The sequence below is a fragment of the Pseudonaja textilis genome, chromosome 13, assembly GCF_049901715.1.
Source record: "Pseudonaja textilis isolate UNSWEBS1 chromosome 13, rPseTex1.2, whole genome shotgun sequence".
Classification (NCBI taxonomy): Eukaryota; Metazoa; Chordata; class Lepidosauria; order Squamata; family Elapidae; genus Pseudonaja; species Pseudonaja textilis.
The window spans coordinates 10,562,925-10,587,495 of record NC_142002.1 but is presented as its reverse complement, the minus strand read 5'-3'; the positions used below and the strand labels follow the sequence as shown (position 1 = coordinate 10,587,495).

At 40.4% G+C, this 24,571-nt stretch overlaps 1 long non-coding RNA gene across 1 annotated transcript in view; it reads right to left on the bottom strand.

Annotated features, from left to right (window-relative positions):
- The window catches only part of LOC148124725 (uncharacterized), a 54,125-nt gene that overhangs the window by 3,719 nt on the left and 25,835 nt on the right, over window positions 1-24,571 (bottom strand). The window contains exon 2 of the long non-coding RNA XR_015745106.1: window positions 2,522-2,614. This is a non-coding gene — a long non-coding RNA (uncharacterized LOC148124725). The remainder of the gene's footprint in view (window positions 1-2,521; window positions 2,615-24,571) is intronic.

The window sequence follows — 24,571 nt, the reverse complement described above, 5'->3', positions numbered from 1 at the left end:
ACTGTGAGGCTGTTTGTTTGGGCTTTTTTGGAAAAAGTGACATCAAAAATAAATTCAACTGTTCCATTCAGTTCATTTTCCCTGAAATGGACTGATTAAATTTGATGACTCAGTGATATATCCAGGAGGTGGCAAGTCAGTTATTGCTTCTGTTATGAATTCTGAAAGAATTTTTTGAAGAGTCGCTCCCACTCACCCTTCACTCCTTCAGTTATCCCACAACAAAAGGAAAATAAGATTGCTTAGCCTTAAAGACCACTGTGAAGATTACAAAACTGGTAAAAAAAGATAAAACATTTAATTTGTTAAAGATAAAACAGCTTAATTTGTTTTGAAATGTTGCACAAATATATTGGCTTTTATGATGGTTCTTGTTTTAAATTGTCACTCTGCCTGGTGTCTACTAAAACTCATTTTGTAGCATTCCAAACTGTTATGGATAATTAGAGGAAATGGGTGCACCAACTGCCCATAAAATTAAATTCCTGCGTTGCTGGAGAGTGGATTCCTTCACTTTCGAGATTTAGTAAACCTCTATATGTATTTTGACAAGTATGAGGGAGGGGGGGAGGGAGGGAGGGAGGGAGGGAGGGAGGAAGGAAGGAAGGAAGGAAGGAAGGAAGGAAGGAAGGAAGGAAGGAAGGAAGGAAGGAAGGAAGGAAGGAAGGAAAAAACCCAGTACATTTTCATACCAAATAATAGAATCTGCTGGTTTTTTCTAATCTGTCTTCTATACATAGCCCTGGCTATATGATAATTCTTTCAAAATGTTCTAATAGCAGATAAATCTACAATAGTCTAATTGTGGGTTGGTGGGGCAAAGCTTGGAAAATATTGTTTGGTCATGATGCCTGTAAGGAAACTTTGGCTATCAATAAAATTTGGTAGATTATTTTCCATGTCATAAAGCACTAGCTATATATTTTCCCTTTTAATATTTTATAAATATTTGGTTGTGTTTTGTTGTTTGTGGAATTATTATTTTTTCCATGGCATTGAATAAATACTTCTTTTCTAGAGCTTCCTTATTCCTAGGATAACTGCAATCACCTCATATTTCGAACTTCGCTGCTTCAGAGTGCCACACGTGTATTACATGAAATTTTAATTTGACAATTTTGAGTTGAGAAAGGACAGGTTTACTTACCTCCCTTGGCTGCTAAGTATTGGCTTGGTTGACATTGTATAATCAGCAATTACCTGACCATTGTATATTATAGAATCAGTATATTATAGAATCAGTTCGTGCTTTGGTTTCATTTATTGATTTTGGTGTTTTGAGTAGGTTTATTATTTCTGTGCAATTAAAATTCACATTCATCCCCAAATAAATCATTCATTCCCCTGACTGTGTGCATTCACTTAAGGAGGGAAAATCCACCTGTGAACTGTACAGCTGAGTTTTATTTATATATATATATATATATATATATATATATATATATATATAAACAGAGAAATCTGGCAAAAGAGAGAGAAGGAGGTTCCAGAAAGTAAAAGAGCTGTCTAAAGAAAGCAAAAACAATTGCTTTCACTTGCTCCACAAGAACAATTTCACAGGGTTAAAAGAGGAAATTGCACCATCCATCTTAAAATTGTGACTGCTGTTTCCAACCAGTAATGAGCGAAATGGAATTATTCCCTTCTCCAAACCTTGCAATGCAATTCACCAATCAGATTGAACCTGAGCATTACTTTGGGTTGACCCAAGCAGGTCTACGTTCATGAAAACGACATACAATGGTTATATTATGGATGCTTGAGGACAAAAAAATGTACACAGAGGCACATGCCCCTCAGTATGCAGTACAATACCTAGAAATCTCACAGTGAACTACAGCAAAGTCTCAGCCCATGCAGAAATGAGATGAACGGAATTTATGGCCAGAAAGTCGAGCATTAAATTTATGGCCAGAAAAAGGAGAATTAAAAGATGTGCAGATTTGAAACTGCAATGGGCAGCTTGTTTCGTCTGTAAGAGGCACTGTGGAAAGTTAAAATTCTAGATGAGAGAAGCGAATTTTCCAATTCAATCTGGAAAAATTTCAGAAGTTAAACACTCAAGAATCACTTCAAGGACTCTGCTCCCCATGCCTGCTATTGCCAGTAGTGACTGCTGGCTTAGGGACATAAATAATTGCCTTAGATATGGTAACCCATCACCACACATTCAAATTTGTTTAAGATGTGGGACTGCAGCACAAACCAGGTGGTGCCCCTTGTGCATGGAAGTCCCAAGGCATCTTCCTCTTCTGCATTCTCTCTGTGTGTGTGTGTGTGTATGTGTGTGTGTATGTGAGTGTGTAGGTGTGTGTGTAGGTGTGTGCACATACCCAATTTCAAGTCAATTTTGACTTCTGGTGACTGTCTGGAAAACTCCTTGCAATTTTCTTGATGACATTTTTCAGAAGTGGTTTTCCTAAGGCTCAGAAAGAAGGACTGGCCCAAAATCACCCAGCTGTTTCATTTCTAAAGTGCTCACAGAACTCACAGACTCCTGGGTTCTAGCCTGTTGCCTTACCTGAATCAGACTGCCTCTCTATTAACTGTGTTTACACAACTATTAATATATGTGGCTGTTTTGTCTTCTGTAGCTGATCATCAAAATCATCATCTGGAAAAAAAGCTAAGTCATCACTTGAAGATATAATTGCACCTTTGATCAATGTTAGCCTTGAAATGCATCAAACGCTGCAAAACCCTATGTTATTTTTCCCCCAGTGATACATTTTCCTGCAACTTAACATTGCTGTCTGGTTTGACAGTTGTTTGATGGCCCTTTCTGAATGAAATGGCAGAAACGATTTATTATAATATATACATATATTGGAGATATATCCATTATTATTGAAGTTTTCTTTGGTTTTGTGAAAGGTAAATTAGATGTTTAAAACAACCATTCAAAATATTGCCTACTGGAGCATTTAAAGATACTACTATCTTGTTGAGATTGTTTATGTTCTCTTTGTCTTGCTTCCCCTCCCTTCGTTTTCATTTAAAAAAATCAGTGACAATAACATTTTGACTGACGTTGAAAGAATTTATTGCTACATTGTGGGTGTTCAATGTATCTTATTCTATTTTTAGAAAACTCTGTTTATTATGGGGGGAATCTTTGGCCATCCTTTCCTGTGGTGATGTGCATGAATAATTGTGTTTTGCACATTCACAAATTCCTGGAGATCTGTAATCTGGAAATGTATGGATTTGATTATATCGTAAGGCACAGACCATAGAGAATGTAACACAAGATTGTGATGATCAACTGATACATACTTAAAGTGACATTCTCTGCTTGATTTGTTTGGTTTATTTGAAACTCTCTAGCAAAGCTAATGTCACTTCTATATGCAATTGCTTTAAAGAGAGGAAAAATATTTAGGGGTTTATATTATGGTAAAATGAAGAACTACACCAACATAGGAGAAATGATTCTTTTCCAGGATGTAAGATGATCAAATTCAGACTTAAATCAATACCAGGCATGCACACAGAGAGCAAGTTCCAAAATAAAGGCATATTCCTCTGGTTGGCTTAACTCATCTATTCAGAAGAAATTAACAAACCAAAACGCACAAATATCCAGCTTTCAGCTTTCATCCATCTTCTCCAGTAATGTCACTGCATCAGTGATGCTTTCAGTGATCCGTTAGTGGAAAAATAAAAAAGGAATAATGGGGAATTTTAAAAAAACAAAAGGTAATATTTCTGCATCCTGAGTAGAATTCAGCCACAGGGCATTGATTAGTCTTAATTCTGTTTGGTGTCTATGGAGATTCTCAATAGGTGCTTTTTTCAAAAGGCAACTGGACTTTCTTTGTTTTTGCTGGAAGATGTTTCAATTCTCATCCAAGAAGCTTTTTCAGTTCTGACTGGATGCAATGAGAGGGAATGCTAGCAACCAGATGAGTGCAAGAAATATAAATCTTTCCATTCTCCACCATCCAGTCAGAACTGAAGAAGTTTCTTGGATGAGAAGCAAAACATCTCCAAGAAAAAACAAAGGAAGTCCAGCTGCCTTTTGAAAAAGCATCTTTGGGACAATTCTTACATAGCTCACTGAAGAATAAGATTATCCACAACTACTAGTCATGATTGCAGTGAATTACCTCTAGAAACAAATCCAGTAAAATTCTAGATATTGGTGTTCACTTGTCCATCATGGAAGCAAATGCTAGAAAAGAAATTCAGTTGGCCTTAATGGGCAATATCAGTAGTGACCACAATGACTTTTTGAAATCTTCTGCTAAATTTGTGGACAGAGTTTGTAGGGCTGTAGAGTTTGTTCAAAGGTTGTTTGCAGAGAAAGGAGAACCTCTCCAACATGCTTCCCAAAAGCATGTTTTTTCCCGAATTGTCAAAGCAAATCCATAAGTGAAAATTCCTCCTCAAAATTGGGGACTGAAGAAAGGTGTATAAAGCTGGAAAGTTATGGGAGCCAGAGAGAATGCTAACCAAGAACTTGTCTTCATTTCACTCAAGAGAATTTCATACAGAAATACGTTTGAACACATTTTGAAAGCAAGCTACTCTTTTGCATTAAACTAAGTAGAATTGGTAGGGGTGAAAAACACAGAAAAGATTCTCAGTGTAGTTGCAAAAGTTGTTTATGAAATTATACTATGTTTTCCCAAGTCTTTTTTCCCTGGATAAGCTACACTGTTCTTTTTTCAAAGCTGAGTCTATTTCTTTCTGACCAACCCCTATTAAAAGAGGGGGGGAGGGAGGGAGGGAGAGAGAGAGATGCACATTACATTTAATTAACACTTTGCATAGCCTTTGGAAGTTCTAAATGCTGCTCTGTTCTTTTGGAATGAAGATACAGGAACTTCTCTTGCTTCTCTTCAGTAGTTTGGAAAAAGAGAAAAGGAAACAGTCTGGCCTGGAGCTGTTTTGTTTTGTTTTTTTTTCCAAGAAGGTAAATATGCAAAAGATCATATTTCTGAAATGAAAATATATCAATAAATCGAGAGGCAGCAGTGTTAGACTTGATAGAAGCAGTTGTTTTCATTACTTCTGCATCCCCTTTTAATGGTCCAGGCTTTCCAAGCCAAGGACATCTTTTAAACATTTCTCTCCAGCCCCATCTACTTTGGAGGAGGGAAAAATACGCCACCACCCTTCCAACCTCTAAACTAAATTTGCTTTGTGCTTGCTTAATGAACAGTAAGGGCTGGAGCAGTTTACTGCTTCGTAATTGGCTTTCAATTGCCCTCCCCCCTTCCTCTTTATCTTCCCAACTCACAGCATCTTTATGAAGTGCCCACAATGAAAGCAAACCCAGTAAGGTCATCTTTCCTAAGGGAGAGGGGGACAAGGGGAGTAAATTGTGCTTGGTCAAGGACTCCATTGTAGGATGAACAAACTGACCAGCCTTCTACCACGTTCTTGGCCTCTCCTCCTTCTGCCATCAAGTCAGTTCATAAAAGATCTCAGCGGTTTTGCGAAGGGAGGGACATAAACAGCAGGTGGACCCCAAACATTTTGGGCTAGATGGGGTGGGGGACACAAGTTTTTTTTTCTGATCCAAGAGCTGAGCTATTTATTTTGGAGCATGCTCCAAAATATAACAAGTAGTGGCAGGACAAAACCTAACTTTGGTTTCACTGGATTTACATTTAATTAAAAGTAAACAGTCTCTCTCCCCAATGAAGTATACAACTGTTTACCCCTTCTATCCCATTAAGGCTGTGTTCACACAACTTGCTTGACCAGGTTACTTACACAACCTAGTAGCAAATAGCATAAACATTGGTTAGCTTTTTTTTCTGGCTTAGCAAGTTGAATGAACCCAAGATGTTTGGTTGTTTACTGTAAGATGTAGACATTGGCAATGGAGCATTTGAGTTTCAAGTTAAGTGCATTGAATGACCACAACCTAAAAAATTAAAAATTGCACATCAGCTTTTGGAATGATCATGCAGTGGGAATGCAACCTTACAGAGCCCAGAATATTCAGCTCTGGACAAGTGCCCCCTCTGTGCCATGTACAGGAGATAAATAGCATGCTTGTCAAATCATACATCTTCTGTAGGTCACCAATAAGATCTTCGATTGCATGATGGCAAATGTCATCCTTAAGAGGTTAGACTGTTTAGTAACTCTTAACTATAAGCCTTTAGTTTCTGCCTAAAATATACGACCAAGCTTTCTACTACCGCATTCATTGCTGGTGCTCCATTTCCTCTGGTGTAGGTACAAACAACACCCCAAAATAATATTTCACCCAAATGCCATTTCTTATAGTCAAGTAGCATTGGGCATCTGACCCATCTCTTTCCATTGAGGAAGGATTTTGCTCCATCTTTTCACTGTTGTTCCAAAAAACAATCAAATGTACATGTTAGTTAGCTTAGGAGTCCCAAGTCCACCAAATGACCTTGACCAAAAGGGTGCCGAAATCTGCTCTGGAGTATCAAAAATGTTCTTTCCCTAGGTTTCCAGGTTTGCTGGGCTTACATCTCTTTCCCCCTCTGAAGCCTTCTCTACTGGGAAGACAAAGTATAGGGGTTTCTCCAGTATTCTGCCTTCAAGCTTTATTAGAAGGATAGGAAACCTGTGAAGCTGCACAATAGAGGAAAGGGCTTTGACATAAAATATAGGAGAAGGAGTTACCACACACTCATCCCGCAGATATTTCAACCACACCTTCTTCTCTTTGAAAGGGATTCCAAAGCAAAGTCTCTTTCATTCAACAGTATGAGAGCTGCTAGGGAGATCCAAGAGAAATGTTTCCTCCTGGAATGAGTTCCTGGTTTCCATGTCCTCCTCTGAGTCCATGTTCTTTCTCTACAATCCTTTCCTCTCAATGCAGCAGAACTAGGTGTCAAAAGCCTGCCTTGTTTGTGGCTCCCAAACAAATGGCAGCCATTTGGCCAAGAAGCAGGGGACAACATGATAAAGAGGTTGCCCCAGCAATCATTACAATATAGTCATCAAGCCCTTTGGAATGACCTGGATGTACTTGAGCCTGGCAGTTGCTAAGCAACAACGAGGCCTGCCTTTCCTCTGAAGGACTCTGCAAAATAGCTTTCTGGCAGTCGCTGAAATCTGGGTGGAAATGTGTGGATATTTCTCCATTGTGAGCTTAGCAGGAACAAAATTAGCATGCCCAGATGAGCGTTTCCTTCTGGAGTTCATAAAATGAAACACTTTCTGACCCATTGTTACTACTGCCAACTTCCTCACACTGGTGGCCCTGTTAAGAGCTGATTTTCTTCCTGGGAGAAAGGGATATTCTGTGCACAAGATGCCCTCTGTTGTTAGGGGAGAAACAGCAATGAGCGTAGAAGGAATGGGAACCAAGGAAAGATCAGGGTTGACCTAAAATGAGAGCATCACTCTCCGTGTTCAGGACACTGAGATGACTATTTTGCCAACAGATAAGGACAGGCTGGGTGGGATCTGCAGATGTTGCTTCATGTCTGAGAGGTATGGCAAGCAATTTGCTGAGAATCTCATTTTGGGAGATCTGTTCAAAGTTAATTAAAGATGGCTGGCTTGGGGTCATTACCTTGGTAACAATTAAGGATGGAAGGATGCTTCATTAGGATATATATACTTGTGTGTGTGTATACACATATTTGTGTGTGTCTGTGTCTGTCTGTCTGTGTCTATGTGTGTCCCCACCCATCCCAACTTTTCTCTCTCTCTCTCTCTCTCTCTTTAGAGTTTTATTTGGGTTATTAATATAAAATATAAAAAAAAATCCATTTCAATCAAACTGTATTGTCTGGGTACAATTATTTTTAGGTAACCATAATTGGCTTTTTTCTCAGTTGTTCAATGCCTATGTCATGTTTTCCTCCAAAGTCAAGCCTTCTCTTCTGGAATCAATCATGTGATGAACAGGGACTGTGGAGGCATGTTCAACTAGGAGCTTCATAGATCACCCAAGACCGGTGTCATGCCCCTATTGGAATCTGATTCAGAGGGGGAGGCCGAGCAGCTGACAGGAAGTGGGAGTGTGGCTCCATTGGCTTTGGAAGAAACTGGGGAAGGGCACAGTCTGGCTGTGCAGACCAGGGAAGAGGTAGAGCAAGGGAGAGTGAATTCAGAGGAAGACTCAGACCCACCCCCTCTTCATCCTAGGGCACGCAGGGAGGAACGGAGAAGAGAGCAATGTGAGTTGCATGGCTTATGGGGGAGGAAAGGGCCCTGATCCCCTTCATTAGCTGCAGCTGGAACACAATGTTTAAAAAAGAAAGCTGCGCACAGCAACTTGTTGGAAGCAAATCATGAGTTATCTGTTATTGTCGAGGCTTATCTGAGTTCTTGGCATCTTCCCAACTGTGTGTTTTTTTGGCCTTTCAGGTCTGCAATTCCTTATCCTGCCCTGTCAAGTTAATTGCTGCAGCGTGGTTTGTGTGGATTTTTATTTACAGTTTGTATGTACTTTGTTTTCAGACTGAATTTCCTCCACTTAAAGACTGTTCCTGGGAGAGTTTTTTCTCCAGCCAAAGGTAACCTGGACATTGGGGGCAAAGTTGGAGATATTAAAGGGACTTTTCTTACTTATGTGACTATGTTGCTTTTGTGCCACGCCCAGGTCATCCCAACCAGCCTCTGCCATTCCATTTCCTCTATGCTATGTCTAAGTTTCCAAATGTTGGTTGTACACGAGGGGCCCTATCGTCCAACCTCTCTGTAGACAGTCAAGTTGAGAAAATAGTTTGTTGTGATGATTGCTTAGAGAGATAGAAAAACACTATGCACGGCTGTCTGGGCTTTCTTGGGGGCCAGTGGAATCTATACAATAATATCACAAGGGCAACATGCACTGATGTAACAATGATGCTGTGTTTTTGTAAATAGAACTAATAGACATTAACAAATCTCAATATTAAGTATACAGAGCAAGAGCCAATGGTTCCATCTGATGTATACAGGAGAAGTCAGAGAGAGAGGAAATAGTATTATTTCTACATGGTGTTCATTTTTTGATAAACTACATGAGATGGGGTTGCTTTTATAACCTGCTTTCCTCATTCAAAGAATAATTCTTCAGTCTAGCACGCAATGCCTCTACAAGCCATCAATTTGTTCCATTCATCTGCAGCACTTCCTCCCATACTTCTTCCCCTCTTCCTCTCTTCACAAAAGGCTGCAATAAATCCAGGGCCTCGTTCCTTTACAGTGAATTGAGCTGATGTTAATGGATAGCATTCAAATCTCCCTGTGTTTTTCTCTCTCACTGCAACATGATCACCTTCTGAATATACTAGACAGCACAATATCAACAGTAGAGACTTCAAATTTCTAGGTTCTATCATATCTCAAGATCTAAAATGGACAAATAACATCAAAAATATCATCAAAAAAGCACAACAAAGAATGTTCTTTCTGTGCCAACTTAGAAAGCCCAAACTGTCCAAGGAATTGCTGATACAGTTCTACACAGGAATTATTGAGTCTGTCATCTGCACCTCTACAACTGTCTGGTTTGATTCTGCAACCCAACAGGACAGACACAGACTTCAGAGAGTAATTAGGACTGCAGAAAAAACAATTACTACCAGCCTGCCTTCCACTGAGGACCTGTATACTGCATGAGTCAAAGAGGGCTGTGAAAATATTTACAGACCCTTCACATCCTGGATATAAATTGTTTCAATTCCTATAGAGCACTGCACACTAGAACAACTAGACACAAGAACAGCTTTTTCCCCCTGAATGCCATCACTCTGCCAAACAAATAATTCCCTCAATACTGTCAAATTATTTACTAAGTCTGCATTATTATTACTATTAATCTTCTTATCATTCCTTATCACCCATCCCCTCCCACTTGTGACTGTATGACTGTAACTTTGTTGCTTGTATTCTTATGATTTATATTGACTGTTTCCTAGTATGATTGCTTATTTGTACCCCATGACTATCATTAAGTGTCGTACCTTATGATTCTTGACAAATGTATGTTTTCTTTTAATGTACACCGAGAGCACATGTACTAAGACACATTCCTTGTGTGTCTAATCACACTTGGCCAATAAAGAATTCATTTATATCTCTCCCTCTCCCCCCCTCCCTCCCTCCCCCCCCCCCTCTCCTTTGAAAGCTCCATTAATAGGCTCTGTCCAAATACCCTGTGCTTAAGTTAACCTCAGCACTTCCTAAGCCCACTCAGAAACCAAGAACCTTTGGGGAGATAATAAAACTTGTGACTGCAATGGAAAAAAAATAATCCCTTGCAGTTTAGGTCATTCTGTGTGAGAAAGAACCTGAAAAGCATCATCTCATTATACAGATGGAAGTATAGCATCTCTTTTTTTCCCCCAAACCATGTATTCATGCATTCCTTTTTTTATTTTTACCCCTATCCATGACCTCCTTAAATAGTATCCCCCCAACTGGGCATCTCTCCAGAGGAGCTAAGCATACAATATCCATGACTCCCTACCAGCTGAGATGCAGTGGAGGTTGTAGTCCCTCTGGGAGAAAAGCAGAAGAGTTCCTTAAAGTCAACTATCCAACTTTACCATTACTAGCTTTAATGGGTCACCAAGAAGATTATCCCATATAAAAGGTTGCTGAATTCTCTCAAGAAGAAAAAAATGGCCTTCATCAGGTAAAAATATATTTACAGGGGATTTTATATATATATATATATATATATATATTATGCAGAAATGAGATTTGATATATAATGAGAAATGTATATATAGGCATATTGCCCACAAACTAACCTGTATTATCCAGAAGACTCCGAATTTGATTGTTGTTGAAGTGGCTCCCCGCTCACTCATCCATATTGTAGAAATGGTCGATCCCATCAGTTCATTTCAGAAGAGAGATGATGTTGATGATAATGATTTATGATGATGATTTATGATGATTTATTGCATTAATGGTATGGAAGAGACTAAACAACAATTACTACTACACAGTCTGGATTCTATATGATGTAGTGAATTTATTTTACAGTAAAGATACATTTGTTCCCACTGCATTTTCTTTCTAGCTTTGTAAATAGCACATCCTCTGCATAAATTCTGTTGTGTATAATTGAATTGAATTTCCAAGTTGTCCCGCTTTACAAATTCATACATCTTTGGGAATGAATGGCTTTGGACAGTATATCGTTGAAAGTACTCATGACCGACTGTTATCTTTTTTAAAATCTCATTTCTCTCTTTCTCACCTCAAGATAAAGGGTTATTATCCACTAAACCTAGGCTCAGAATTAAGACAAAAAGAAGCTGTAAGTTTTAGTCACTGAGCCTCAGCTCCTTTGAAATTCAGCACCACAAATTGGGAACAGCGAATTGTTCAAAAGAAAAATCGGTCAACCTGGGGCTTCTCCAACTTTGACCATTTTGGAGCAAAATGGAAGCCATGTCCCCATTTATCAGAGAGTAAAATGTGTGTGTGTGTGTGTGTGTGTGTGTGTATTTGTGTGTGCATTCTTCCATTCCCCAAAACACATGGACACATATACACACATCTAGAGTACTTTCTCATTTTTGACTTGTTTTTTTTCTCCCTTTCTTCACTTCCGAGCATTTCAGAAGTCACATGTTTTGCAATAGATTGTGATATTCTAATTTTTTTTATCAATAAAAGCATACAATATGACAGGGGTTGATTTTGAAAGAAATAGCCAACACAGTTCTTTGTCTCTCATGCTCCAATCTTATAATTTATTTTTAACTTTTGACATCCACAATGGAGACAAGGTTCAGTGAAAATTCAAAATTGTTTTAAAAAAGAATAAATCACTTGCTTCAAGAAGGACATATTTAAGCACATGCTTAATTCTCCAACAGAAACCAATGGCATCTAGGGCAGAATCCTAACCCCATTTGCTTACCCTCAGATGGATTTACATGTCAGAAGACATGTAGAGGGTTATGCTATTAAAATATTTCATTGTGCACTTTTTGTTCAATTACTATTATACCATACAGACCTATTTCTGAATTACATTATCCAACCTGTGCAATTGTTGTTGCTGTTGCTGTTATTGTTAACTTTGTTGCTTGTTTCCTTATGATTTATATTAACTGTTTCCAAATATGATTTGATTGCTATTGTACCCTATATCAAGTGTTGTACCTTATGATTCTTGACTCTTGACAAACATATCTTTTTTTTTTTATGTATACTGAGAGCATTTGCACCAAGACAAATTCCTTGTGTGTCCAATCACACTTGGCCAATAAAAAATGCTTTCTTTCTTTCTTTGTGTGTGTGTTGTTGTTTTTGGCAAAATCAGAATATTCATGTCTAATAAGTTCAAATTTTCCATGTATCTAGGATATTGCACCCAAGGGCTCCTATTACTATTTGTAGGTACAACCGTTGCTTTCTTCCTTTATAGTCACTCTATTATTATTGAAATTCATATTAAAACTTTCTTTTTTAATTTCATAAGCTTTACTTCTTTGGTCAATCCAGATTTATTGTGTTAAGATACACTGGGATTTTTTTTTTAGAAGGAGTTTGATAAAATCCTTCACTTTGTGTTTTTATATATACATGATGTGCTTGTGTATATTCACAATTATCTGAGCCCCTGTAAGTGGGTTTTTTGCTAGTAATAATCAAATCCATTATTCCTTTGTAGATTGTAGTTAAAGTATTTCCTTTTCTTTAATTGTAAAACAAAAACTTTTCAATCCTTCCAATACCATATGTGCATTCAGGCTAAAATTAGATTATTATTATTATATATGTGTGTGTGTGTGTATGTATGTGTACATACATACATACATATATACATATACATATATATATATATATATCTCACTGAAAAATAACAACTGTTGATTTGTTCACTGCTGTTAGTTTATTTTGTTCTACGTAGGGAATGTAATTATTTCTAACCAGTTGTAATTTCCCTCCCCCCAAAAATGCAGACTTAACGAAAGTCACCATGTTCTCGCTCCAGCGTAGGCGTCTTACTTCCTAGGAAGCGAGAGCCTTTAGAACGATTTTCTAAACGTTTATGCGAACCATCCTTCCTCTCCCCGCCGCCCCGTTTCCGGTGTGTGTTTGTGTTTAACTAGTGTTCCTCATAAATCAGCACCACAACTGTTCTGTTAATATATAAGCGTCCGTTATAAAATTTATCCGGGCTGCGGATACGGTTTTTTTTTTTTGGCCTAGTTCCTTTCTGTTCCAGCCTTTTTCGAACTGAACAGGATTGTAAGTTCATCGGGGGCGGCTGCTTGGACCCCTGAACCTGACTAGGTTTAAAATAAATGATTAGCACAAGAGAATGCAGAGATCATAAGCCTGGACCGAGCGCCATGTGTGTAAATGTGGGAAACAAAGAACTAATGAAAATCTTTGCAGCCTGGTGGCTTGATTTCGGGCAACAGGCGTTTTACCAGTTTTGCTAGGCTCCGCGTGCGTTCCTTCGCTTTTTACGAGGCGGCGGTTTAGCAGGCTGCGAAACTCCAGAAGTTTTGATTAGTTTTAGGGCTCCAGATACTGTGCGAATCCAGACAAATGGGATAGTCTAGTAGCCAGATCAAACGAGTGTATGTGAACGTCCCTAGATTTGCAGCGTCTATGAGGCTCTCTGCTTCCTCGTCGATGCGTTCGTCTTTTCCTTTCTTTTCCTTCCCTTTCTTTCTTCTCGTTTTTTTCCTTTCCTTCTTTCCTCCTTTCCCTTTCCTTTTTCCTTTCCTTTCTTCTTTCCTTCCTTCCTTCCTTTTTTCTTTTTGTATTTGCTTCTTTTAATACATTAGACTAGAGCATCAGGTTACATTCCGTACTTCTAGGGCGAGACGACCCCCCCACTCCCATTCGCGGATTAAATCAAGTGACTTTCTGCACCTTCAAGGGGAAACTTTTTAAAACAACGAAGGAATGCAAGCACGACACTCGACGAGATGATTGGGCTAAAGAAAGATGGCTTTTAATATTTTGGCTATATTTACGATTCATCTGCCATCAATAAAATGGGAGATTTCAGCCTTATCAGAAAAGTTGCTTTCTCTCTGATTAAAAGTGGACCAACAAGCTTAAACAACTGAGGGGAACTTAATCTAATTTTCTTTTGCATAAAGATTTTTATTTTATAACATATAAAAATTCCTTTTCTGGTTAAACAGTGTGTTGTCTGGGTACAAATAGTTTTAGAAAATAATCTTCAAAGTGTTTACAACAATGTTCATTACATTGATATTATCAATATCTATTAGTTAATGTAACTTTAAAACTCTGGCAAAATCAGATTTGGGGCACATTAAAATTATTTGTGCTATTTTCTTTTCTCTCTCCCCCTCTTTCTCCCTCTCTCTCTCCCTGTCTCTCTCTCCTTGCATACTATATGAAACGCGCAACTCTTTTCTCAGTAAAAAAAAAATAGACCTAAGCATTATTTTATTCCCCAACATCACCACTTTATGTTGGTTAACAGAACAACTGCGCACTGTACTGTAAGGGAAAAGAATTGGAAGGAAGCATTATTCAAGTCCCTACTTCTCCAGAGCTGTATCTGTTGAACTACTTCCTCTTACAAAAACCATGTAGAAACTCAAAACTCCCCTCCATTTGGAAAACCTTGCTGACTTGATTCGATTGCTAGTCTCCTGCAACTTTTCTTCACTTACAATCTCTATTGAGGTGGAGCTATAGTTTCCCATGGGGACAGTGAGAATTTTCGTCCAGAGCATCTGGATGTCTGCCAGATGGGCTAAAGCCGTTCCAAAATAGAATTTCAACCCGTCCCTTATGTTTGGTTTTACGGAGTGGGGGACCGCCTCCATAGGAATCTGTCCTGCTGTCAATTAAGTCACGAGGATCCTACTAGATCTCTTGTCACATAGGTGAGGTTGTTCCGTTATATGTATATTTCCTTAGGATAACCTTCAGTGTAATATGAATGGTTTATTTGGTTAATACGGGAGACTAGTATTTAAAATACATCTCTTTCACGGAAGGCAAGGGCCTGGAATAGATGCAAAAACCAATTATTAAAAAGCGGGACTATTTTGACTCAAAATAAGGAATCCCCCCCCCCAAAAAAAAACTTTAATTTAGGACCCAATATATGAAAGAGGAAGCCATGGAGGATTATAAAATACAGAAGCGGGGGAGAACCATTTACCCTGACTTGTTGAGGGGGAGGGACGACACGCTGCATAATCATTTACTTATTAAATCATCTGCCACAAGAGGCAGAATGGCCACGAGCATAATAACAACAAGCCTTATCTGCAGCAATGAAATGGGTGCTAATGCTTTAAGAATAGAATAGAATACTTTTATTGGCCAAGTGTGATTGGTCACACAAGGAATTTGTCTTGGTGAAAATACTCTCAGTATACATAAAGAAAAGAAACATTCGTTAAGAATCAAGAATCATAACCTACAATACTTTAAAGGATAGTCATAGGGTACAATCAACAATCAAATCATACTAGGAAACAGTCAATATAAATCGTAAGGATACAAGCAACGAAGTTACAGTCATACAGTCACAAGTGGGAGGGGATGGGTGATAAGGAGTGATGAGAAGATTAATAGTAATAGTAATGCAGACTTTGTAAATAGTTGAACAGTGTTGAGGGAACTATTTGTTTAGCAGAGTAATGGCTTTGGGGGAAAAACTGTTCTTGTGTCTAGTTGTTCTGGTGTGCAGTGCTCTATAGCGTTTTGAAAGAAGGAGTTGAAACAGTTTATGTCCGGGATGTGAGGGGTCTGTAAATATTTTCACAGCTCTCTTTTTGACTCATGCAGTATACAGGTCCTCGATTGAATGCAGGTGGGTAGTAATTATTTTTTCTGCAGTCCTAATTATCCTCTGAAGTCTGTCCTGTTGGGTTGCAGAACCAAACCAGATAGTGATAGAGGTGCAGATGATAGACTCAATAATTCCTCTGTAGAACAGGATCAGCAGCTCCTTCGGCAGTTTGAGCTTTCTCAGTTGGCGCAGAAAGAACATTCTTTGTTGTGTTTTTTTGATGAAGTTTTTGATGTTAGGTGTCCATTTTAGGTCATGTGATATAGTACAATCTAGAAATTTGAAGGTCTCTACTGTTGATACTGTACTGTCTAGTATTGTGAGAGTATTGTAAGGAAGGTGAAAGGTAGGATTTGGAAACAGGAGCTGGAAATGGTTGTTCCTTTGAGTCGGTACTGAAAACTTCCAGAACCATCCAGTTGATTTAATAGAAAAAGAAGGATGGATTGGAAAAGTTTTTTGGACTGATCCAAAAATGCTATTTGTTCCTTCCTTCTCTCTCTCTGTCTCTCTTTCTCCCATTCCTTTCCTTCCTCCCTTCATTTTTCTTTCTTTTTTCTCTCTCCCCCCCTTCCTTCCCTTTCCTTCCCGCATCCCATCTCATCCTTGCTGCCTTGCGCTCCCTCCCTCCCTTCCCTTTTAATGCTCATTCTGGTTTTTTTTAAAGGGTGCCATTTGATTTTAGCCTGCTTTTCGTAACTGCACAAAGATATTTTACAAGATAAAACACACAGGTAGGTAGGCATCCTCATTTAGATGTTCATGTGCAGAAAATATTAAAGAAACAGGAGATAGAATATTTCAAGCAATCTCTTTTATACAAGGCCAGAAGAGTGCCCCTAATTATCAAATGGTTGTAGGTGAGGACAGACTATTGATTAAGTAGCCCCCTGTGTGTTGCAACTTAGGGGGTTTAAGAAGCGATTTGACAGGCGCCCATTTTCGCTGGTCTTATCTCTTGTCAATTCCATCCATATTTAGGAGTTTTAGAAGTCCAATATACTAGGAAACTCACTTGCACAGCTTATGTGTGTGTGTGTGTTGGGGTTTATTATTAAGTCACATAACAGAAGACAATCCATCAGCTCTGCCAAAAGAAATTGCCAAAGCAAAACATTTCAGGAACCCACGGGCGCTTAAATAGGAGATTGTGTGTATTTGTGTGTGCGTATGAAAATGTTTGCACCAGGCTATGTTTATATGAATCTGCCAGAAGGGGCCATAAGAAGAGGGGTGGAATATAGTGAACTTCACTGAGGTAGGAACAGACCTTTTGCAATTAATGTTATAGCTACATAACTGAAGTCAGAATTTCCTTCCTTCCTTCCTTCCTCCCTCCCTCCCCTTTCTTTCCTCTCTTCCTTCCTTCACTCCTTCCTTCTTTCCTTCACTCTCCTCCCTCCCCCTCTCTCCCTTCCCCTCCCTCCCTCCCTCCCTCCCTTCATTCCTTCCCCTCGGCTAGTTGTTTTTATTTAATTAAACTCAATGTCAGCTTTAATTTTCTGCCTGGGCAACTTGTTATGCCTTTATTGGAATTAACATTTTGTTTATAGATGTCACTGCGCGTTGGGAAGAGTGGCGCCTAGTCGTGGAGCTGAGAGGCGGTTTGTTTCTCATTGGCGGGCCGGCTTGTGGGAGACGGGTGGCTTAGGTAGTTCAGGAATCGCCTGGATTTTGTGAAAACGGGAATTATTAACGTAGGATTTCCCCCTCCCCCTCCTTTCAGGCTACGTTGGTGAGGAGGAGCCAAGTCCGAAGAGCTGGGATGGAGGGGGAGTGGCATAGTGAAACCAGTTTGAAGAGGAGACCCCACCATAAAAATATGCCTCGGGGTTTCTAGCAACGGATCGAAAAGTCCCATTTGAGGCAGGAAAAGGGATGTGAAAATACTTCAGTAGCTTGAGTTTTTCTATTCCTGGGTTATTAACTCAAGGAAGGAAGGAAGGAAGGAAGGAAGGAAGGAAGGAAGGAAGGAAGGAAGGAAGGAAGGAAGGAAGGGGAAAGGAAAGGGAAAGGAAAGGAAAGGAAAGGAAAGGAAAGGAATGGAAGAAACAGGAAGGAAAAGGAAAGGAAAGAAGGAAAAGGAAGGAAGGAAAGGAAGAAAGGAAAGGAAGGGAAGGAAGGAAAAGGAAAGGGAAGAAGGAAAGGGAAGAAAAGGAAGGAAAAGAAAAGAAGGAAAGGAAGGAAGTTCTCTGAGCTTAGTGGGTTTTTTGCAGACGTTTCATTACCCAGACTAGGTAACATCATCAGTGCTGGTTTGCTCTCAGTTTAAACTGGTCCTGTTTTAGGTGGTTGGGGGCCTTTGTGCTTCTGGACGGCCCTCCTCATCCAACCTGGATACCCTTCACAGGTTTTGTTGTGCTCCCATTCTAATTCAAGAATCGGGCATGATGGGACACGTGGGGAAAGCCAGCCTGGAAGAGCGGCGTCCGTATCTTTTAAGCCTTGGCGTGACCTTCGCTGAATTCCCCCCGCCCCGCCGCTTTTTTTTTTTCTAAACGAAACGAGGTGGGCGTTTAAATAAATCGCAGCCTCAAACCGCACGCTCCCAAGACTGCGAATCTTAGCTTCTGCATCGCTCCGTTTTCTGGATCCGCAGGAAGAAGCCAGGAGAACTTAAAGGCTTCGTGGAAGGTTGCTCTTTAAATAAAAAAATAAAAAAAACAGTCCCCAGTTCAACACGTGTGAACGCAGCCAATGAAGGTTGGTAGCTACGCCTTCAAGATTATTGAAAGTTAGATCAATTGGATTATTTACAGTCGGGACTCCAAGGGAAAAGGGGCTCAGAGGCTGTGATCTCTTCTCTCCCCGCACCCCCCGGTTTATTTGGGGCAGAGAGCAAGTCCACCAGCGCCAAGAAAGATGCCGAAGGAATTCCCCCGCCCCACTTCTCACCAGTGGAGAAAACAGAAGGGGGGGAGTGAATGGACTGTACCACCGCAACCGGCAGGTATGGAGGGCGCGCCTCAGCCTTATTTACAATTCGTTCCCCAGGAACTCTTGATGGGCTTTAAAAGTTCGCTTTGGGTAAACCCACAGGGGAGGGGAGGCGGTTCCCACGTGGCTTAACTACGTGTACGAAAAGGGGCTGCTGACAGTGATGCATCCTTCTGGGGCTGGAGGAACGTTTATCTGCTTAATAACAGATAATCAGAGTTGGAAGGGACCTTGTAGGTCATCTAGTCCAACCCCCCCCCCCAAGTGGGAGACACTGCCCCATTTCTGACAAATGGCAGTCCAATCTCTTCTTGAAAGTCTCAAGTGAAAGTCTCAAGCTTTAATGCCTGGAGGCTTGCGGGAGGGAAGCAATTATTCCAGATCCCAGATTGGCAGATTGTTTCCAGAGGAAATGTTGCATATTTTATTCCCATAAACTGGAACAAGACGGGAGGCTGCTTCTATCAAGCTAGGCTCTCCCTCATTTAATTCAGGATCAGCAAACTGGTAGCCGGTCCGCTAGGACCTCTTGCCACCTCCCTCCCACCATCCTTTCCTTCACAGCTGGGGCCCTCATAGTTTCGGATCCAATTCACACAACAGAAGAGAGGATGCACCTATTAAAATAGGATGCATGGGTTTGTGTAGCAGGCTAGGATCCCATCATGGGGCCCATTGACTAATTTGGAATATTTAGAATAGAACAGTGCTGGAAGGGACCTTGGAGGTCTTCTAGTCCAGCCCCCAGCTCAATCAGGAGAACCTATACCATTTCAGATAAGTGGCTGTCCAGTCTCTTCTTAAAAGCCTCCAGTGATGGAGACCCATGATTTCTGGAGGCAAAGCTGTTCCACTGGTTAATTGTCCTCACTGTTAAGAAGTTTCTCCTCAATTCCAAGTTGCTTCTTTTCTTGATTAGTTTCCATCCATTATTTTTTGTCTTGCCTTCTGGTGCTTTGGAAAACAAGTTGACCCTATCTTCTTTGTGACAGCCCCTCAAATACTAGAATACTACTATCATGTCACCCTTAGTCCTTCTTTTCTCTAGACTATCCAGACCCAAATCCTGCAACCGTTCATATGTTTTTGTCTCCAGGTCTTTAATCATCTTAGTTGCTCTTCTTTTTTCCAAAGTCTCAACATCTGTTTTGATGGAGTGACCAAAACTGGATGCAGTATTCCAAGTGTGGTCTTAACTGGTGATGGATTTGGCTGAGTCTTCACTCAACGATGGAGCTTTTTTAAATGTTTATTCTTTCTTCCCTGTCTCACTTACTTTGGCCATGTCATGCAGGGAGGTTCAGTGGGAAAAGCAATTAGGTTTTGGAAGAGTTGGTGGTAAAAGATAAATCTTGGGCACCAGCCAGAGCATAGAAAAACTCAAAGAAATAGTGCAAGATCAAAAGATGTGGAGAGACCTGGCCCATAGAACTGCCTACAGCTGGACTCAATTCACTGGATAACATCATTGCCATCCTTCCTCCCCAACGTCCTCTATCCCATCTTAGCTGGTGGCAAGCATTTGGCTGACCTTGCTGGGCTCGGATGCTAAGCAGGAAGTCACATCTGCTTTGGAGACCACTAGGAAACCTCAGGTCTGTATCCTAAATGGGGAAGCTTAGCCACATCCCAGAAGCAGGATGTTTCTGTTTTGAAACTGTTCTTCAGAAAATGCCAAGATTATAGCTGTGAAGTGGCCAGAAGTTGATCCCAGCTTGAAGGGAACTTCCCCTTTTTCTTTCTCTTCTCCTTCCACCCATCCATCCCAAGAACTAGATAATGTTCTTTCCAAATCAAGACAGATATCAAGACAGAATAGGAAGGAGGTAAAATGTCCTGTTAGATTTTTAAAAAAGCATCTTGCACAACCCCTTTTCCCTTTTCCTTCAGGTTTGATAAAAGAGAAATGCACTGATTCCTCCCAAGCAGTGGCAGATTAAGGCCCTAAGCACTGACAAATCTTGGTGCCTCCCTCCTTTTTACAAATCTTCGTTGATTTTTTTTTCTTTCTCAATTTTGTGGTGCCCCCTTTGGGCCTGGTGCCCTAAACACGTGCTTAGTCTGCTTAATGGTTAATACTGCTCCCAAGAGTTGCTTTGCTTTCTTTTAGGGCAGCTGGAGCAGTTTCAGATGGATAGAAAGGCGAATCAGGGAAAACAGCAAGCTTTGCACAATATTTTACACCCCTTCCAGCAAAAATAGACATTCAAGGTAGCTTCATGGGAAAACTGTAAAGGAAGTTCTCATGGTTTGGGGAATAAGATAGAAAAACAATACTTGACATTAGAAATGTCAAGGCCAGATTTCAATACAGCATAAGTGTGAGTGGTGCAGCCCCCCAGACATGGGAAGTTGCTTTGCAAGTAAGATCTGTGATCCACTGACAGGACGCACAGCTTCCCAAGGTCACAGTGTAAAAAGTCTGCCCCTGCCTTAGCTGAAAATACCAGGTATTAAACCTGATTCCTTGTGCAATTCACAAAGTGAGTGTGTAGTTTGGCACTCTGCAATTGAATTACTGGAGAGCTGTTCCATCCTGTTGTATTTCCCATGGCTCTTCTGTCATTTCTCCTTATGCGCCATACTCCCCATCTTCACCCCCAGTCCAATTGGAGGAAAGAAAATTTTAAAAAATGGCAGAAAAAACATAGGGCTGCAAGGGAGGATTTTAATCTGGACATTTTGTGGTATTCTGCATGTGCAGCAAGGCATTTTCAGTAAGGTCTGATCACATTATATTGGACAATGTAGTGATGGTCTTTTATAAGTGCTTTAGCTGCCCCCCAAAAAATGCCAACACAGTCCTAGGCTGCATCACCAGAGTGGTAGAATCAAGATCACACGAAGTGTTATGACCACTTTATAATGCTTTGGAATATTGTGTCCAGTTTTGGTTGCCATAATATAAAAAAATATCTTTAGAAAGTGCGGAGAACAAGAACAGAGATGATTAAAGGATTTGAGGCTAAAACATACTGTTACAGGAACTGGGTATGTCTAGTTTAATGAAAAGAGGGACTAGGGGAGACATGATGGCAGTGTTCCAATATCTCAGTGGCTGCCAAAAAGAAGAGGGAGGTCAAGCTATTCTCCAGAGCACCTGAAGGCAGGACAAGAAGCAATGGATGGAAACTAATCAAGGAGAGAAGCAACCTAGAACTAAGGAAAAGACATTTCTGACAATTAGAACAATTAATCAGTGCCTCGGTGAATGCTCCATCACTGGAGGTTTTCAAAAAGAGAATGGACCGCCACTTGTCGGAAATGGTATATAGGGTCTCCTCTTTGAGCAAGGGGTTGGACGAGAAGTTGTCCACAGTCCCTTCCAACTCTGTTATTCTGGATCAACGCTTTTTCACCACAAACCTTGCCAGGCTTTTGTGGCACATTTTCAGCATGCTTTTCCAAGAGCCAACAGATTGGATGCGAAGGGGGAATCCTACCACAGTCGTGTAAGAATTTTCTCTTGAATTTGTTGAGCTACCTTTGCTTGGCTTTGGATGTGGGGTGGCTGAAAACTTTTCTTTTTCTTTTTGTAGGAATCAAAGATGATTTGTTTGCCCTCATCCAACTGGGGGTCTAGGAAGGAAGCCAGAAATTACGCCATGAGGCCAGCTGGACCTCGGGCTCTCCATGCTGGCCTGATTCAGCTCTCTCTCCCTTAAGGGGCTGAGCACACACACCCTTGTGGAAACACACACACACACACACCCAGGGAGAGGGATCAAATGCAATCCTGTTAGGAGGTGCTGGCTAAGGAAAGAGCCTTCTGAGTGGTGCAACATGCCAATCACTTGGCAGGGCAGAAAAGCCTGCTGGTTCCTCTCATTATCAACTCTAAACAGGTGGCTTCTGAACATCAGACTGGAGGGGCAGCTAACAAAGAAAGGCACTCAGCAAATATAAGCATTCACATGCAAGCCCCCTTGCTCAGGGAATAATAAAGGAGAAATCAGCAGTATTCATGAGAACAAGGCAACATCCTCTCATCCCCCCTTCCTTCCCTCTCTCTCCTTATTTACTTCCTTCCCTCCCTGCCTCTCCTTCATTCCTTCCCATCCTTTCTTCCTCCCTCTCCTTCCTTCCTCCCCTCTCCTTTGTTCCTTCCCTCCATGCCTTCCTCTCCCTTCCTTCTTTCCCTCCCCTTCTTTCCCTCCCCTTCCTTCCTCCCTTCCTCCCCTCTCCTTATCTACTTCCTTCCCCCCCACTCCTTTGTTCCTCCCTCCTCTCCTTTACTTCCCTCCCTCCCACTCCTTTGTTCCTTCCCTCCATGCCTTCCTTCCTTCCTTCCTTCCTTCCTTCCTTCCTTCCTTCCTTCCTTCCTTCCTTCCTTCCTTCCTTCCTTCTTTTTGTCCCATTTTTATCAACTTGAAATATATTGCTTGATAATATCACTAGTTAGGCAGTACTGATTACTGTGCTAAGCCCAAAGTGAAAACCATTCATAAAAGGACTTCGAAGATTGAAACTCTTAATGGGAAGCCATTATCAATTAGTGCTGATCTTTTGATATGAGGGCAATGCAATTGCATCACATGAGAGCCAAGCTGCTGCAGTTTGCATGAACAGTAACTTCTAGATAGTCCTCAGAAATAGGTAGTCTCAAAGGAGCATGTTTCATGCACCCCACACCTCTTGTGCCCATAGCATTTACGGGCAAAATAAAAACAGGATAAGGGAATAAAGGCCATTTAATATTGCAATTAAAATATTAGTTTAGGATTGTGAAGATCCAGTTTAAAACTACTCTGGGCTACTTAATCTCTCTGGGTAACTTTGAACTAGTCAGCACTTTGAAACCAATCAATTTTAGAGAGATGCTGTTCAGGGGAAATGCTGGAGGAAGAAGGAAAGAAAGAATACCATCTAACAAGAAGGAAGAATCAACAGAGGGACGATCTGCAATGAAATATTTGAGGTTATTAGGCAAATCAAATACCTTGAATTATCTCAGCAGTTAGCTATGTGACAAGGTCAGTGCCATGTTTTTGTGTTTAAAATAATAACAGGCTAGAAGATTAATGACCATCATATAAGTGGACTGTGGGAATAACGTGAATTCAAAGATGTGTCTTCCAAACAGTTGTACAGACAGAGTGCTATTATTTGGGGGAAGAAATGCTGCTTCCTCTTTTAAAGGGGGAGGGATGAAGGAAGGCATTAAAAATAATGTAGCAGTCACTTTTTTAATTCTAGGGGGGGAAGTAGTATTAACGGAGCTTTTTGCCATGAATCCTTAAAAAGAAGTTTAGCTCTCCCACTCTCTCTTTTTCTTTCTTTCTTTCTTTCTTTCTTTCTTTCTTTCTTTCTTTCTTTCTTTCTTTCTTTCTTTCTTTCTTTTCCTTCTTTCCTTCCTTCCTTTCCTTCTTTCCTTCCTGCTTTTTTTCCTGCTTTTTTTCTTTCTTAGTTCTTCTTTCTCCCCCCTCTTTCCTACCTCCTGTTGATAATGCTAGAGTTTAATGGAGTCTGCTCTCATAAATTTCCTTCAAAATTCTCCCCAGCAAATTGAAGGCCCCTTTTGCAATGTTTGGAAATGTTCATATTTGCCAAATACTCAGTTTCAAGTGCTGTTCAATACTTTGCATGGATCTTAGATTTTAAGATCTAATGAAAGTCACAAGGCTGGGGAGGGGAAACAGTAAAACTTGATATTGGAAACTTGATATTGGAAACGCCCTTCATTAAGTTTTGATTTTAAAATAAAGTACTCTGTGATAGCCTAGGTATAACAGGCAAACTTTACAAGCCAGTTTTAAAAGTACTTGCAGAATATACAAAATGTGTTTTGTTCTCTTTGCTGACCCTTCCTCAGGGGAATCTCCTCTGGAATCAAATCATAAATCTGTATAATGCCCTTTTTTCTGAGACGATAAAGGAAAGCATAATTATGATCCTACAGAGGGGTGGGAGGAATAACAATTGCTGGTTTAAAATTAA